We start from the raw sequence: 17,553 nt of genomic DNA, 5'->3' as shown, positions 1-17,553 counted from the left end.
CATATTTTGGTATGGCCTTTTAGTTTGGCCTTTGCAAACTTAACCTTATCTGGGTCCCTGATATCCTCATACTCAAAGTATTTTTCCAGTTCATTGATCTAGTCCATCAACTCATCTGGTTTCAAATTTCCTAAAAATACACCCACATCAATGGTAGGTCTTTTTCCAAATTTAGTAATGGACCTAAAAAGCCTTTCCTCTTCCTGATTCAGAATTTCTCTGTCAAATTCCCCTTCTGGTCCAATTTCTTCTTCTTCATTGTCATCCTCACTGTCATCACTTGCAGCAACATTTGTTCCTCTACGTAGCTTGTCCTGCAATGCTTGTACTTGCATCTAGTACAGAAAAAAATCCTCCTTTGTCCTGGTTCAATATCACCACTTAGTAGGACCCTTTCATTCACCAAGGTCTCTCCTCTTTCTACATCCTCTTAATGTGATGATTATGCATCCTCATCTACATGAGCAACCCTAGCTTGGCCCTCAGCTCTCCTATCTGTCCTTCCTTGTCGTTGATGGCATTCAAAGGCATGATAACCTTCTTCATTACAATGGAAATAGGTACCACGAAAGCCTTCTCTTCCTTTTCCACATTCTCTACCTCTTCCTCTTTGATTTCCAAAGTCTTGATCATGGGAGCAGTTGAAACCCTCATTCCTCTAGTTCATGCTAGTACCCACATCTTCATTTTTCTTTTGGGTTGCATTTCGACCTCCAGATGACCTACCGCTTCCACTTCCTCCTTGACCACACCCTCTTTGTCTCACTTCAAAGCTCTTATTTAACTTCTCTTGAACTCATAGAGAAAACTGGTAGGTCTCTTCAACGTTGGTCTTTCTTACCAGACTTAATTCCTCCTGGATGCTAGGTCACAACCCACTGATATAACGAGCAACCTTCTCCTTATTTACTTCTATATGCCCTGCTCTAATCAAAAGTTGATAAAACTCCTCTGTATATTCTTGGACTAATCTTCCTGCTTGCTTTAACCCATGCATCTTATTAAAAAAATCAAGCTCATAGTCCACAGGAATGAACTGCTTCTTCAATTTGTCCACCATGCGATCCCACCTTGTCTTCTCCTTTCCTCTTCTGTTTCTTTCCAATTGAACCTCCTGCCAATAGATTTTGGCATGGCCTTTCAATTTTCCCTTTGCAAACTTAACCCTATCTGGGTCCCTGATATCCTCATACTCAAAGTATTCATCCAGTTCATTGATCCAGTCGATCAACTCATCTGGTTTCAGATTTCCTGAAAATACACCCACATCAATGGTAGGTCTTTTCCAAAATTTAGTAATGGTCCTAAAAAGCCTTTCCTCTGCCTAATTCAGAACCTCCCCATCAAATTCCCCTTTTGGTCCAATTTCTTCTTTTTCTTCTTCATTGTCTTCGTCACTGTCATCACTTGCGGCAACATTTGTTCCTTTACAGAGCTCCTCCTGCAATGCTTGTACTTGCCTTTGGAGGGCTGTAACCTCCTCAGGATTAACAGCTTTGGCCCTTCCACCACGCTCTCTTTGTGGAGGCATTTTCTTAACTCAAACTCACAACCACATAGTCTTGGTGCAAACTGCCTCACAGTCGGCGCTCTGTCTACACACTCAGGAAAACCAGCTCTGATACCACTTGATGGGGACATAACCCAAACACAAAATGAACACAACAGGAAAAGGAAAATTGTATTACCTATGAAAATAAGCTAGTACATTCAGTATAGAGAAAATAGACTTCATAACATGCCCTATGGGCTTACAATAACATAAATCTAGAGATAATTTCTTCTTTCAGTACCTCCTCTCAAACTCCACTCCGAACTGCCTTTTACAATGCCAGAAATGTCCTTAAATAGAACCTAGAGGGTTAAGGACTAGGAATACGTTCTAGAAAGTGCTAGTAGGAATCCATCGACCAAATAGAAGGCTCCAAAAGCTGCATTAGAATTCGATGCAAATCTAGAAGAATCCAAAAATGGTAACCGAACTTTCGGGAGGCATAACTTTTGAACTGTAGCTCTGATTGATGAATCTTTTACATTTTCAGAAAGCTCTCAAAGTGCTCTATAGCCCAATGGACTAGCTTTGCTCATCCCCCATTTTTTGACCCTTTTTGAGGTCATTTAATGCCCCTAACCTGGCTTTGAAGCATTCTTAGGAGGTCTCCAAATTTTGAAAAATTGTGATAACTTTCAAATCGTGGGGCCTTTTTACCTGATTCTTTTTTTGGAATGCTCTAAATTAAAATTACATTCATCTAGCCAATTTACACCTCCTAGTTCACCAAAATGATGGCTCAATTACATACTCCTATTTTTTTGGCATTTACACGTATCCCAAGGTGTTCAAATACTTTATCCTAGAACACTGATAGTGGAACTGTGAGAGTTGAAACCTTTATTTGACCCAAATGGGAATCCAAAAATGAAAACACATGAAATGGAAACTAAGTCTAAGTACATTTTTTTGGTTGACACAGGATTGCCCTTATAACTCTGGATGCTCCTGCATCAGTTTAGAAGCTTACCATTATGCTTAGTCTATGCTTGAATGGTAGCTACATTCATGAGTGTAGAAAACTCATCATCAAAAGCCTTGAACAAAATTATTGCACACTGTTGAATATCGACAGGGCTGTCAACAAGGCTTATTACCTTTTCCATCTTGTCCAAAACTGTGGGCAAAGTCTTCTTAAGTGACTTGATTGATTTCTTCTTTTCAATAATTTTTCTTAGAGAAGATATAAGATTCTTTGCCTCATATTCTTCATTAGATTGAGTTGGATTTTCTACTACTGCCATTTGGGTAGGAGAAGTGGAAGTTCGTACTACTACTATTCCTGTCAAAGGCACACTTGATATACCCACTACAATGTTGGTCTCTATTTTTTGTGTTACTTCTTTAGTAGTCTTTGGAACCTCTTCTTCACTAGAACTACTATAATCCACAATATTGCCAACAATTCTGGCACCAAAGTCCTTGAATGGATCTTCTAATTTGTCAACAGTCACTTTGGTGTTGTCTACTTGCATAGAGTCACTACCAATAGTGATGTGAGGAGGAGAACTTGGTGTAGCTGCTAGTTTAGTACTGTGAGGAGAGTTGTAAGTTGTAGGACTATCCTTCTTTGTTTGCACACTCTCCTTGGGTGTCTGGCTAGCTTCTACTGACTATGTACTTACTTTAGGCTTCTTACTTGCCTCTTCTATCTATGCACTTGATCTAGGTATTTGCACACTTACTTTAGGCATCTTACTTGCCTCTTTTGTCTGCGCACTTGATCTTGGCATCTACGCACTTACTTCATGCATTTGTGTACTTAGTCTAGGCATCTGGATTGCCTCCTTCATCTACGCACTATCCTTGGGTATAGTGGACATGAAAGAAACTATAGCCTCCTAAGTTTTTTTATTGACTTCCTCATAATTTCCTCCCATAATAAGAATTGATCTTTTCTTATGCCTCAGTAATGGTGCTATTCCTTTCAAAATTTCTTTTGTGTCTTCTTCACTATTAGTGCATAATTTTCTTACCATGTTTATTCTTATTTGGTTATCCTCTTCTGTAACTCTACTCTTCCTATTTAGCAATCTATTGTACAAATCTTTAGGTATTTTCCTTTTATAATATCAAATCTCTTATCTTTTAAAATCATGTTTCTAACTATAGCATTTTCTAGCTATCTTCTATCCATGTTATTATTCAATTCATAGTATTTATTTAACTATAAAAAAATATTGTCATTAATAATTTGCATGTTAAGGTTTTTTAGCCTTTTTTTCCATGCTCTGTGTCCTACTAATGTCTTGGCTTCCTAATAAGTTGCTTCAACTAGTCTGTCACCAGTCTCTTCCTCAGACTTAAATGAGCTAATTTGTAGAGTTTTTCTTCTTTTTCTTGGGGCACTAATGGTCTACTTTATCTCCTTTTAGGAGGGGTTGTTATCCTTGTGGATTTCCTTGATGCTGATCTTTCCTCCATCTTTATTGGTTCACTTGGATGTTTTTGCTACATAACTACTACATAAGGCACATAAGAAGTTTGTGTAGTTGTTTGGGCAACTATGACCTCTTTAGTAGGTCCTACCACTACAATGGGTGTAGGGGATAAGAGCTCAGTTTGACCACTGCCCTTCATTTCCATAGTAATTCTCTTTACCTCATCAAACACTTTCCTTGTCATTCTAGATTCTATAAAGATAGAATCAATAGCTTTCTCTACTTTTTTCTTGGAGTCCTTCATGACTTGACTAGTTTTTGCTTCTCTCATTTTTTGTATATACGTTCCCCATCTGGGACAATTAGAATCAACTTTAGAGTGTAGGATTATCTATGCATACCCTTCAATTAGATCCTTATTCATCTCATCTCCTATACATTCAATAAATTTCACCCAAGGAACTACTACCTCCATGCATATAAAATTTGTCTCAACCATGAAACATAACTCATCCTTATATTTCTCCACTAGTGTTGGAGGTATTCTATACCTTTTCTTCATTTCTATTTGAAAGGACTTCATTATTCTATCCAAATCATTATCTCTGACTACTCTATGTATTCATTTTCATTTGCTGCATTGTGCATTCATTTTCATTCCACACTGTGATGCCCAGAAACTTCTTGATAGAATATAAAAATATGTGTATTAGAAGGGATTCAAATCTGAATACTACACTTCTTGATTTCTTGATTCTTGAGATATTATCCAACAGTTGTGTTCTGACAATATTACACATGTTCACTTCTTCACCTCTCATTGCTAGGTAAGTTGCATGTATAAACCTTGCAGAGATTGAATCTATTCTTGATCCATGATTGTACTTGAAACCCAAAATCTTGCAAATAAGTCTCACTCCATCATCTTAGATTAAGTTGACTTTCATATTCCTTCCATTGAAATATGTGTTGAGATTTGCCTCAACAAGCTTGTACACATTCTTGATGTTTATTGGATTGTTGCCTTGATTGCTTAATCTTGTGACCTTGTGAATTAGGTCATTGTCAATGCTAATGATAGAATCTCCCAGCCACAGAAGATCATCATGCACTTTGCTAAGGATTATTCTTGTCCAATTGTTATTATCAAAATCCATGTAGAACATATGCTTAACTAGGTTTAGATATTCTAGATACCTATGTTCAGATTTCTATGATAAATCATTGTTGCACATTTTCTCCAAGTCCTTGTGAATCTCTTAACCACCTATACTTTCAATTTTGTAATGAATATAACCTCTGATATCTTCCACATGAAGAACATTTTCTAGAACTCGCAAAAATGCTCCAATGGGGTCATTGAGTAAAGAAACAAATGGGTGTTTCTTAAAATTAAACCTAGGCCTGTTGCTTACATTATAAACTTCTTTCCTTGCCATTCTTGAAGGATTATTCTCAAAAAATTAAAAAATAGCTCAATTTTTCATTCTAAGGTTTTTGGTGACTTCGCATTTTTGCAAGGCTCTTTAATTCTTCAAATCTTGCTTCAATCTCGCACTCAAACTTCACACAAGCAAATGATGTATGCAAGTCAATTTGCATCCTTTAAATCTTTCACAATCTATACTACACAATAAATGCATATCTACCACTACTTTATTGTCTTTGTGCAACAGAGAGTTTGATCCTTTTTATATCCTTATCCTAATTATATCAGGCAATGCGCACTTTACTATAGACTTTCCTCAATGTCTACTACCTATTGATAACTGCACAACCCTTGTAGTTTGTTGTATTTTGCAAATCTTTTGATTGATTATTCTTTACACAAGAGTGACTACACACATATTATACTACATCATATCTTTGCATCATATAGCAAAGTATCACATTCACTTGTTACTCAAATTTTACAAGATCATATCAACTTCGCATTTACTAATCACTGAATCATCATTCACTTTCGCACATACCTTTTCACACCTTATTATTTTGCAAATAAAGTTCTTTCTTTATACAATTTTTTTTGATAAATTCTTCCTTATTCAGCTCATGTAGCGTTATTAAGGTTGACTAAACAATAATTCATAACGTAAAATAATAAATCAATTTGTTAAACTCATTCTGCTGAAGTGCTCAATTTTGCATTGTGTCATTACTGCATCACTAATTTTTTCATAACTTGAACTTAGTTTTTTGTATGGACATGCACATTGACATATGTCATCATTATGATGTCATGCATCTCTAGTCAATTGCACAAGAGAATATTTGAAGGGAAAATTTTGTTATCATCAAAACTATCCTACTGCTGTAACACTATCTGATACTTAGACAATTTTCTTTTGCAGTTGAACGAGGCTAATCTGTAAAACAAATATGTTGCCATAAATGACAACCAAAACTTACCTTAACTGATTGCTTAGATATATTTCCAACAAGTGCAATTGTCTATACCTTGAACTAAGTAAAAGTCAAGAAAGGTACTCATTCAACACCTTTTGAACTATGATACTTACCCAATGTAAAATATTTTAAGGTATTTGGAAGCAAGTGCTACATTCTTAATGATTTTAGATGCTAAAGGTGAAGAAGGTATAATACTTGGCTATTACAAAAGAAGTAAAGCTTATAAGTGTTTAAACACTAACACTAACAAAGTTGTGGAAAGTGCAAATGTGAAGTTTGATGAATATACAGAGGTACATGAAGCTGAACCTATAAAGGAACCTGAAGAGTAAAAATCCTTTATATAATTTTATGAAGGTATGCCTAGTAATGAAGATGTTGTAAACCAAGTTGTAAATCAACAACAAGTTTTTGTGACTATTGAGTCACATATAATGAATGTCGATTTGCATTTAGGAACCCAATTGCCTTCAGGAGTCAAGTTGTAGACAGAAGCTAAGGTGCATTCTAATTTAGAGATAAATGTACATGAAAGGAATACTAATCTACCTGATAGAGAAGTACATATTGATTTTGAAGTAGACAAACCCATTGAAGAAAGAAGAGTAGAACCAAGATTTTCAAAGTATGTCAAAAGACATCACCCTACTAAAAAAATTATTGGAGGTAAAGAAGCTAGACCAATGACAAGGAATAGGATGAGAAGTTATACATGTTTTTTGACCATGCATGAGCCTAAGATAGTGACATATGCCTTAGAAAATGAGGACTAAATTAAAGCCATGAAAGAACAAATTGACTAGATTGAGAAGAACAAGACATGGACTCTAGTTCTTAGACTAGAGAATAAGAAGGTACATAAATAAGTTAGATGAGAATGGTGAAGTCAAAAGAAATAAGGCAAGATTAGTTTGCTAGAGGTATGCACAAGAAGAAAGGATTGACTATGGAGAAACATTTTCCCCAATTTCAATATTGGAAGGAGTAAGAACTTTGCTAGCTTACTCTGCTACAAAGGTTTAAAAATTTATCAAATGGATGTGAAGTCAACATTTCTGAATGGTATATTAGAAGAAGAGGTTTTACATGGAACAATCTGAAGAAGTTGTTGATCCAAATAACAAGAACATGGTATGTAGACTGCACCAAGATTTATATGGTTTAAGGCAAGCCCCAAGAGCATGGTATGAAAGGCTTCATAATTATCTTGTGAAGATTGGTTTTGAGAGGATTGATGATAACAATAATTTGTACTTGAAGCAAAAAGGAGGTAAAGGTATTTTATAGCTGATTTTTTTTTTGATGATATAATATTTGGAGGTCAAGATGCATTATGTAAGGCATTTGCAAATGAAATGAAGAAAGAATTTTAGATGTATATGTTTGGAGAGATAGGGTTATTTGTTGGTTTGCAAGTATATTAGATGAAATATGGTATATACACTACTCAGTGTAAGTATGTGAAAGAAATATTGAAAACTTTTGGATTGGAGGATTCAAAACTAGTTAGCACTCCTATGGCAACAAGACATAAACTATCTAAGACTGATGATTTTTCTTATGTGAATCAAACATTGTACAATTCTATGATTTGTAAATTGCAATATGTAGTACATAGAAAATATGACATTGCATTAGTTGTTGGGATTGTTGCAAGATTTTCTACAAATCCTAAGGAGAACCATTTGAAGATTGTTAAGAGAATTATGAGATATCTGGAAGGAACAAAAGACTATGGTCTATACTACAAGAAAAATGAAAAGTTTGAGTTGAGAGCATATATAAATGTTGATTGGGCTGGAAACATTGATGATAGAAAGAGAAAAAGTGGTGGAGAATTTTTCTTGGGAAAGAGATTGGTCACTTGGACCAGTAAGAAACAAAATTTTATATCTCAATCTACTGCTGAAGCTGAATATGTGGCTGTTGTAGTAAATTGTACAAATGTGGTATGGATCAAACAAATACTCAAAGGTATGAAGGAGGAAATAATTGAACCTGTGGTACTTTATTATGATAGTACAAGTGCTATAAATATATCAAAGAACTCTGTGATGCACACAAAAATAAGCACAATGTAATCAAGTATCATTACTTGAGGAAGTTGGTTCAAGACAAAGAAGTGAGGATGGAATATGTGAATACAAAAGAATATATAGTTGATATATTCACAAAAGCTTTACCTAAGGATGCACATGAATATCTTAGAGGTAAACTAGGGGTGATACCCCTATTCAAAGCTACTTAACAAGCATGAGTAGTGCCTTGTATCAACTGAGCTAAATGTTGTATCTTACAACTTGATGCTACGGATCTTACTTTAGGAGCTACCTAAAGTAATGGAGGAGTTGAATAAGAAGACTTGCAGTCACATGCAAGGTAACAAAGGGAGAATCTAAATTGATGATATCTGCAAATAGAGATGACAAGTCTTTGGAATTGTTGTCAAAGAGGGAGATATAAGTACTAAGGGAGATAAGTGGAGACAAGTACCTAAATATCAGAAATAGGGAGAGATACTCCAAAGAGGGAGACATAGAAAGGAAAATAACCCATAGAGGGAGATACATTAAAGGAGATTGACAAAGTTTACATTACCTTATATAGAGGAAGGACATATACTGACAAAGGGAGAAATTTCAAAGATATTATTTTCTTTTTGATATTATTGTTAGTATTGGTTTGCCATCAATGCAAAAGAGGGAGATTGTTGATATGAGATTGTTTTGAAGTGAAGTACCTATAATAGAACAATAATTATTTTGTAAATGATGTCAAATCTACTACCTTTTGGTGAGATAATTTTTTTTTAGTTTGAAAGCTATCATTTAGTTGATTTATGTAGAGGATTCAAAAAGAAGAGATAACAATAGAACCTAGAGAAAGGTTGAGTTATTTGGTATGTAAAAGAAGCAATAAGACAAAGTAAGACATTGATATTATAGTTTATTTTTTATCTACATAAAGTCTAAAATGAAAAATTACTCAAGTTAAAAATAGAAGAAGATCAAGTAAGAAAGGGTCTGCAAAGCCTTGCCAAGAAGTTGAGTGAAAATCAAGAGGTGTTGAGCAAAGATGAAAAAAGTGCAAGCCGAGTGATTGTTAGTATACGTCAAGAAAAATTTGGTTGGTGTTGAGCATCAGTAAACTTTAGTGTTTGTCGAGTGACATAATAGTTAAAATGCCAAGTGATAACAAACAATGTTAAATATAACATTTGTAAAATCTGAGTTGACTATTTTGATTTGTTGAATTATTTGAAGCATGTGGAAGATAACTATGATGAATTGGTGGCACAAAATTTAAGGTAAACCATTTTGAGGTGAATTCAAGGAAGATTGAAGAGGAAGTTTCTAGAGGAATCAAATGGAAAAGTGGGTATATTCATTGTATCCTACCTAATCCTACTTAAACCTAAAATGGACAATTGTGGTTAAGAGAAAAAAGATCCAAATTCTCTATTTATAGAGATATTTGGTTAGAAGCAAAGGTTTTCATGTGTGAGAACCTAAGGAAGACAAGGAGTCTAGGGCATTGCTTCATTTAGTGGCCAAACAGAGGTGATTTTTATTGGCATGCAAAGTAATAAGGTTTAAAAGTATGAATGCTTGAAGGGTGGACAAACTATCAGAGCTGAAGAGTATGAATGCCAAGTAGAATTGAGGACTGAAATAAAGATCTATAATCTGTGATTGACTTTTAAGTTTCTATCAGATCAAGTCTTGCTATTACTTTCTAATAACTATACTAGTGTGGATAAATCCAATTAAGGTTGCCTGACAATCATTTGTAAATCCTTTAACCGGGTGACATTTTAATGGAATGGTCTAAAGTCCTCTAAAAATGCTCACTCCTAATAGGTTGATTGAAATCCTTTTACCGGGTCACATTTAACAATTTTTATTATAACCTTTAACAGGGTTAGCCTTTCACATGACATCACTTCAAAAGAGTGAGAATTAGTAGCATGTTACTGGTAGTTTTCCTAAATTGGGTCTGTACATAAAATCCTTGTGTCAAAGTGTGTGATTGTTCTTATGGTGTTACATGTTTACATTTCTATAAATTTGTTTTGACCTAGGACAGTAACCTACAAAGTTAAAGTATTATATGATCTAATGGATGCATGCATGTTGAATTTTTATGGATATGGGTCTACTAAGCATTGAAATTTTTTATTTGTACATCTAAAACTTGGATAAATGATTCACCCCCCTCTTAGTTATTATAAATAATTCCAACACTAACATTTGGCATTTACTTTTCAACGAGTGCAACATAACTCATTGCTACATATTCATAGAATCCACAACCATATTCTCATAAAGACCAACCCCAAAAATAGATTACTTCCATCTTAAAGTATGATTAAAAAATGACACAAAATATTTAAATTTAACATATAATTTTTGTGATGCTCATGGTCAGCTCCAAAAGACATCTTCTATGTTTTCATTAAGATGTAAAAATAGACACTTTGTTGCTTGTAATGCCAAAAAATCTATATTATCTCTATAGGCAGCTTGTGATGTAAAAATTTGTAAGACAAAACTTGAGCATTCACCTCAACTTTAGATTTCCATAATTGAGTTCTCAATCTTCTCCATTTCCTTTCTTTAATTCAATAATTCTATTTGCTGTTAAGCCTTGGATGTAAATTTAAGGATGGAAGAATGTACAAATAGATATGTTTTAGAGGAAAAAATGATAATGAAAACTTTTCCTTGAACAACCATTCATTGAATATGTTTTTGATTAAGTAAAACAATTTTTTGACAGGGGTTCCTAAAACCCACTAGTTAACAACAAAATACTACTTAAAATCTAGTGCTAGTAGCAAACCGACATAAAATAAAAGCCCAAACTATGCCACCAAAACTAAATTAAAAAAAGCCACAAAGAAGAATAGGCAAACAAAAAACCACCAAAATGCCAGGGTAGAGACAAAAAATTAGGAACACCAATTAGGGCCTTGTATCTTTAACCAGCTCTATAGTCTTGAGCTCCATCTCTCCCATGGTCTCTGCCATGGTAGTCTTCAAATGACTATCATTAAAAGCCACCTCCTCTTCTCTCTTCCTCTCAATATCCAATCTCCTTCTTTTGCTTAGGCTCTCATCCTACATGAAGTCATCTTCATCTGCAACCTTGATTTCCTCTTTTTCCTTTTACCCTTCCCCCTATTGCTTTCCTCCATCATCGAGTGTAGTTGAATCATATTGTCATTTAATTCTTTGATTATGTTGAGGCTCTATTTAGTTGAGCTATAGAGAGAGATCTCCATCTTTTCCACTCTTTTTTCAATCTTAGTAGCCTCACGTCCAACTTGCTTATTCTGATGGTCCCATCCCCCCTTTTGTCCTTTCCTGCCCTTGCATCCCGATCTTTATCACTTCTATTTTATAAGAAATCTATTTAATTGTCCAAAAGTTGTCCACCATATTATTATGGGTGTTATTTAGGAGGTTCATCCCCATTTCCATCACATTATTGATTAGAATCACCAAAGCTGGGTCGATGAGTTCCTCCAACTAAATTCTACCATCCCTTCCCTCCAAAACCTCTAAGTGGATATGCTCTCTTACTAGACCCATTTTTGTTGTTCTTGTTTGAAAGTTCCTCCAAGCAGTTTTACCACCCTTTATGCCAAAAGTACAAGTGGTCTTTTTTGAACCATATTTCTCTTTACTCTCTTCCTGAGCTTCAAGATTAGTCTCCTTTCCCTTCTCATGTGCCTTCTCTATTTCCTTATCTCTACCCCTCCTCCTTTTGGATGGGCTATCATCCTTCTTTCTTTCTTGTGCCTTACTAGTGCCCAACTCTTTCACATTACCCTCATCCATTTCCATCCCCTCTTCCTCTTCATTATAATCCTCCACTGAGTTGACCTCATGCTTTATCCTTCCCTCCATTCCTTTCTCAAACTTCTTCTTCTCCCTACCCATGTCCTTCATAATTTTGGCCACCTCCTCTTCATCATCTGAATGTAGACCTACACTACCCTCTATTATAAAAAGGAAGGTAAGAGCTTTATATATCCTTTGAGGACTCTTCCTTATGGGCTACAAATCTTCCATAGATTTTAGCCTTAAAGTGCTCGTATATAAGTAACAATAGACCCTCATGGAAGGTAGGGTTAGCATATGATTTCTTTTTAAAACCCATGATATTCTTATTTTTAGAGAGGAAAAGGTAGAAGGGGATGGATATTTTTGTTCTATACCTGAAGTGGTTTAGGATAACAAAATGGTGGGTCCAAATCCTATCAAATATAGTGTCAAGCATTATGTAAGAGATAATCACCCTTAGGACAAACCTCCAAAGTTTCTTTATTGATGTAGGTTCATAGTAGGTGCCAGTCTTCACTAATTCCTTCATCTCCTTGGCATCCTTAACAAAGTCTTTAACATAATTCAAGGATATTTTCTTATCCCTGTAGAATTTTATGGCCTAATTAAGAGAATCTATGACCTCTGCTATGACCCATTCATTGACCTAGAAATCAATACCATCTATCTTCACCTTCCCATCTTTCCATGACTTTACCATAAGGTCTATTATCTTAGGATCGCAACCATGAAGTTTTTCTATGAAGGTTGTGATGTTGCCTTCCCTTAGATTCTCCCACACCTTTGATATCCTCTTCCACTTCTTTGCTTCACCATTTAGCTCTCTCTGATGCCTTGCCCCCACCATTTTGTTGTAGAAATTAGAACAAATACTCTGTGTTCTCCAAGTGCAAAGAGCCAAACACTAGTTTTTCTCACAAAATTTGTACTTACCTATATCCTTGGTAAAGTAATTGTAATAGAAATTACCAATCACCTAGAAAATGTGCTACAAAACCCCCTAGTTATGATAAATTTTTTTTAACCTATGCCAAGCTTTCATTACTTTAAAAGTATGATTGCCAACGTTAACTTCCATTATTGCGCTTTATGTTTCCCATCCTCTCAAGTCCCCTAGATCCTCTCTATCTTAATTAAACTTTTAGTAGCCACTAGAATCCCCTCACCACTTTGGTATCTGTGTGACGTGTCCCTTCTAACCACCTCATTGGCCATCTTGTTAGAAATTGCATTAGCCTCACGATAAACATGTGATAGCTAGACCCTCTCGAAGGTAAATAATATTTGTTTCATTTCCTCCATCATATTCTTTATACTCCAAGATGGGGGTGCTCACCCCTTAGGCATTTAATGATATTATTTGAAACCCCTCAAGACATAGGCTTTTTAGCCCTATCTCTTTTGCAAACTTAGTTGTTTGGACGGTTGCACAAGCCTCTGTGTTGGTGTAAATAAGTATTTACTTATTACACTTTACTTAGGTCAATGCATTATTTGATTATTTTACATTGTTTCATTATTTCTTAGGTGAGACACTTAGGAGTTTGCATACTCTTATGAGTTGTCATGTTGACAACACTGGAGTAAGCAACTCTAATTCAACACATGGTGTCTACAACACTGGAGTTTGCATAATTGACTGAGTTGTCATGTAGACAACACAATTATTCACACTCCTAATTTAGTACATGGGGTCTACAACATAATTTTATGTGCTACACCTTTGTAGGCTTATCCTTTCATCATCACACTTACTCCTATGCTTAATGGAGGATAACCCATATCTAGTGGACATGTGCTTGGTTGTATGGCTTATAATGTTGTTGATTCCTATGTATCATAGAAGCATTCTAGAGGCCTAATATATAGGAACTCTTAGTGTACTTTAATTCATATTTAATGAATATCATATCATCATTTTGACCATGCTCTCTTTAGTCTACTATTGTGCTTGTGCTTGAGTTTCTTGGTCTTGGGTGATTTTTTCCTAAGAAAAATTCTTACATGGTATAAGAGCTGAGGGAGATTCTCTTCACATAGCCATTCAAGACCATTCTTGCTTTAGCACCTCAACCTAGATCCAGAGAATTTGTAGAAATTGGAAGCATCTAGAGCCAAAACGGACCTCACCATTACATCTAGAGTGTTGATTTGGTGAAAATTGGCTATAAATTTGCCTATGCTAGGCTAAAATTGATTTTGAGGAAATTTTTTTTTGCAAACTGGCACCTGAAGACCCGATTTGCAAACTGGGTATGGTCATTTATTTGATCTATTGATTTATTTCTAGATTTGATTTTATTATTCTCTACATTATTTTTTGAATTTCTAGGTATTTTTTAGGAATTTTTTTGCCCTTTCTCCTAGTTGGGCCTACAGAGAATTTTTTTTGGTATAGGCACTAGGCAGTGACACCCTGGCCCTACACTTTGTAAGGAATATTCTATTTTAATCAATGGGAAACTCTGCATATTCCTTCATACAAATCTAAGTAGCTTCAAATATCTAGTGGTTTAATCCACATTCAATGGGCATTATTAATATTTTCAGCCAAGTCACAACACCAAAATCCAACTGCACGTTACCACTTCACCGACGATCAATCCACATCTAGTTGTCTTAACAAATTTGGTGGCCTAATTTACTTCTTGTTCATGGGCTTTATTTTTTAAAGTTTGCTGAGTTTGGTTTTCCCACGAATGTGGGACTAAACTCTTATTTTTTGATCTCTGAAATCATATTCCCAGCCTGGCACAAGGTTTTCTAGCACTATTTCAAACTCCACCTGTGCCTACGTGCCCTCCTGCTCTATGCCATAACAGCAGATAATCAGCCATGTGGCCAAACACTAGCCTACACATGTGGACCAATCTATAGCCCGTCAGCCAATAGGATAGAGATACATGAACTGCCATGAGTGCCTGCATCCGACTGTCCATGTCAACACCACATCAGACATACACATCAAATGCCATACACTACCTAGTCAAAATTCACATCAACTGCACTATCAATTTTTTTGTACAGTTTTGTACAATCTATACATTGTTGATGTCATCAATACGATAGAGTGATTTCATCTAGGGGGATGAGTAAACTGATGTCAATAGTTTGCTATCTTAAATTTGATGGTCCTCTGATCATCATCAGGAGGCAAAATAGAACTATTGTGATGGCCATATGACCATCAAATTTAACCTCATCTTTTGCTTGCATCCGATTGTCCATGTCGACACCACATCAGACATACACATCAAATTCCATACGCTACCTAGTCAAAATTCACATTAGCTGCATTGTCAATTTTTTTGTACAGTTCTATACTATCTGTACATTGTTGATGTCATCAATACGATAGTGTGATGTCATCTAGGGGACCGAGTACACTGATGTCAGTAGTTTGCTATCTTAAATTTGATAGCCCTTTGATCATCATCAGGAGGAAAAATAGAACTATTGTGATGGCCATATGACCATCAAATTTAACCTCATCTTTTGTTAATCCAACCTCTCTCCAGATTGATTTTATATTTGACAGTCCAACTTTGGGAGGCCATAACTCAATCATCCAAACTCCAAATCAAGTGCAATTTTCTTTTTTTTTTTGGCTAAAATTTCTTAAATGTCTTAATGGTGCAACTCTTTTCTAGTTTTGGTGCATGGATTTGTCAAAAATTGCATCTTTTGCCAATTGTACCTATCTAATCCTACATTTTGCAACTTCAAATGCTCCATATGGGCTCATCTGGCCACAAAAATAGGTTCCATTTTTTTTGAAAGTGCATTATTTTTTGTCTACTTTTTAGATCTACAATCATATTATAGGGTTGTGTGGAAAAAAGTATCACTTTCAGAATTAGGTCATTTTTTGTATTATAATGCTTTGATATATCTTCAGAATTGTTGTATATCTAAGATACATTATGTTGTTATAGTTTTGAACTCCATAAAGAGGTTGTAAAAAGGCAAAATTAGAAGTCCACTAAAGCCAAAATTGGCAAGTGTCCATTGTAATCACACTACATATAAAGTGCCAAAAGCATCTTTTTGAGGGGTTTCTTGATTGAGTAAAGGAGGGGGGGGGGGGGGAGGGGGGGGGGAGTGTTTTTGGTGTTGTGTTCATATTTTTCTACTATTTTCTTTCATTTCCTACATCATGGGATATTTTAAGTTTCCAAAATTAACTCCACATAACTATGCTACATGGTCCATTAAACTGTGGTGTTATTTAATGCATAAAGGAGTCCCTCAATATGTAGATGGTACGCTTCCTAAACCAATAGGTGATCAAGTATCTACAACTAAAATTTTAGCTTAGGAAATAATGGATAGGAAAGCCCTAGGTGATATTTGTTTGGGGGTTGAAGACAAGATCATATATCCAGATCTAGAAGCCTTGTACATCCAAGGAAGCTTGGGATAGCCTCCAAAACCTATATGGTAAAGTGTCTGAGGAAGATGTTTTCAAAATTGAAGATGAACTTGTCTTCTTAGATCCAAAGACATTTGATTCTATATAGGACTTTAACATAAAGGTGAATGAATTAAGAATGAAGCTTGATGATTGTGGGGATCCTATTAAAGATGATAGGTTAATCTATCTCATTCATAATAAGCTACCATTTGAGTACTCCACATTTTTTTCTTCTTATAACACCTCAAAGACTACATTAGGGTTTGCCTATCAGAAAGTCTCTTTTGATCACTATGCTATACTATTGGATGAAGAAGAAAAGAAGTTGAAATCAATGGGGATTCTCAATTCACCAAAGTCTAAGCCATTGGTGGCCAATAATGAGGGTTCTCAAAATTCAGCTGGTCAATTTTCAAATAAAAAAAAGGGAAAGAAGAAGAAGTGGAAAAATAACACACAAGAGGAAACAGAAAAGACAACACCACAATCAAATCAACAAGGCAAGTCTTCCTTGAATTCAAATAAGAAGGGAGACAATAATAAGGAGAAGAAAAAGTATGCTTATTACAAGAAGTTGGGTCATGATGAACATGAGTGTTATCATAATAAAATTGATGAGTTGACAATCATCATAAAGAAGCACAATGTTCTACTGACTAATTCTTATAAGGAGAAAGGATCCTCATCTTCAGATTCAAAGGGAAAAGGGCAAGCACTCATAGTAAATTCTAGTTCTTCAACAAAATGGATTCTTGACTCAGGTGCCTCATATCATATGGGTTCTTCATAAGGAAATTTTTCTTCATTGAAGCATTCTAAGGTACCACACATCTTCATAGGATATGATAAAAAAATGGAAGTTGAAGGGAAAGGAAATGTGGAGATGAAAAATGGAGAGTTCAAAAATGTTCTCTATGTTCCTAACCTATGTTCTAATCTCCTCTCAAT

The sequence above is a fragment of the Cupressus sempervirens genome, unplaced genomic scaffold, assembly GCF_028749045.1.
Source record: "Cupressus sempervirens isolate cs-2001-9-10 unplaced genomic scaffold, ASM2874904v1 CseChr00s100001_01, whole genome shotgun sequence".
NCBI classification, from domain to species: Eukaryota; Viridiplantae; Streptophyta; class Pinopsida; order Cupressales; family Cupressaceae; genus Cupressus; species Cupressus sempervirens.
This window is presented reverse-complemented; position numbering follows the sequence as displayed.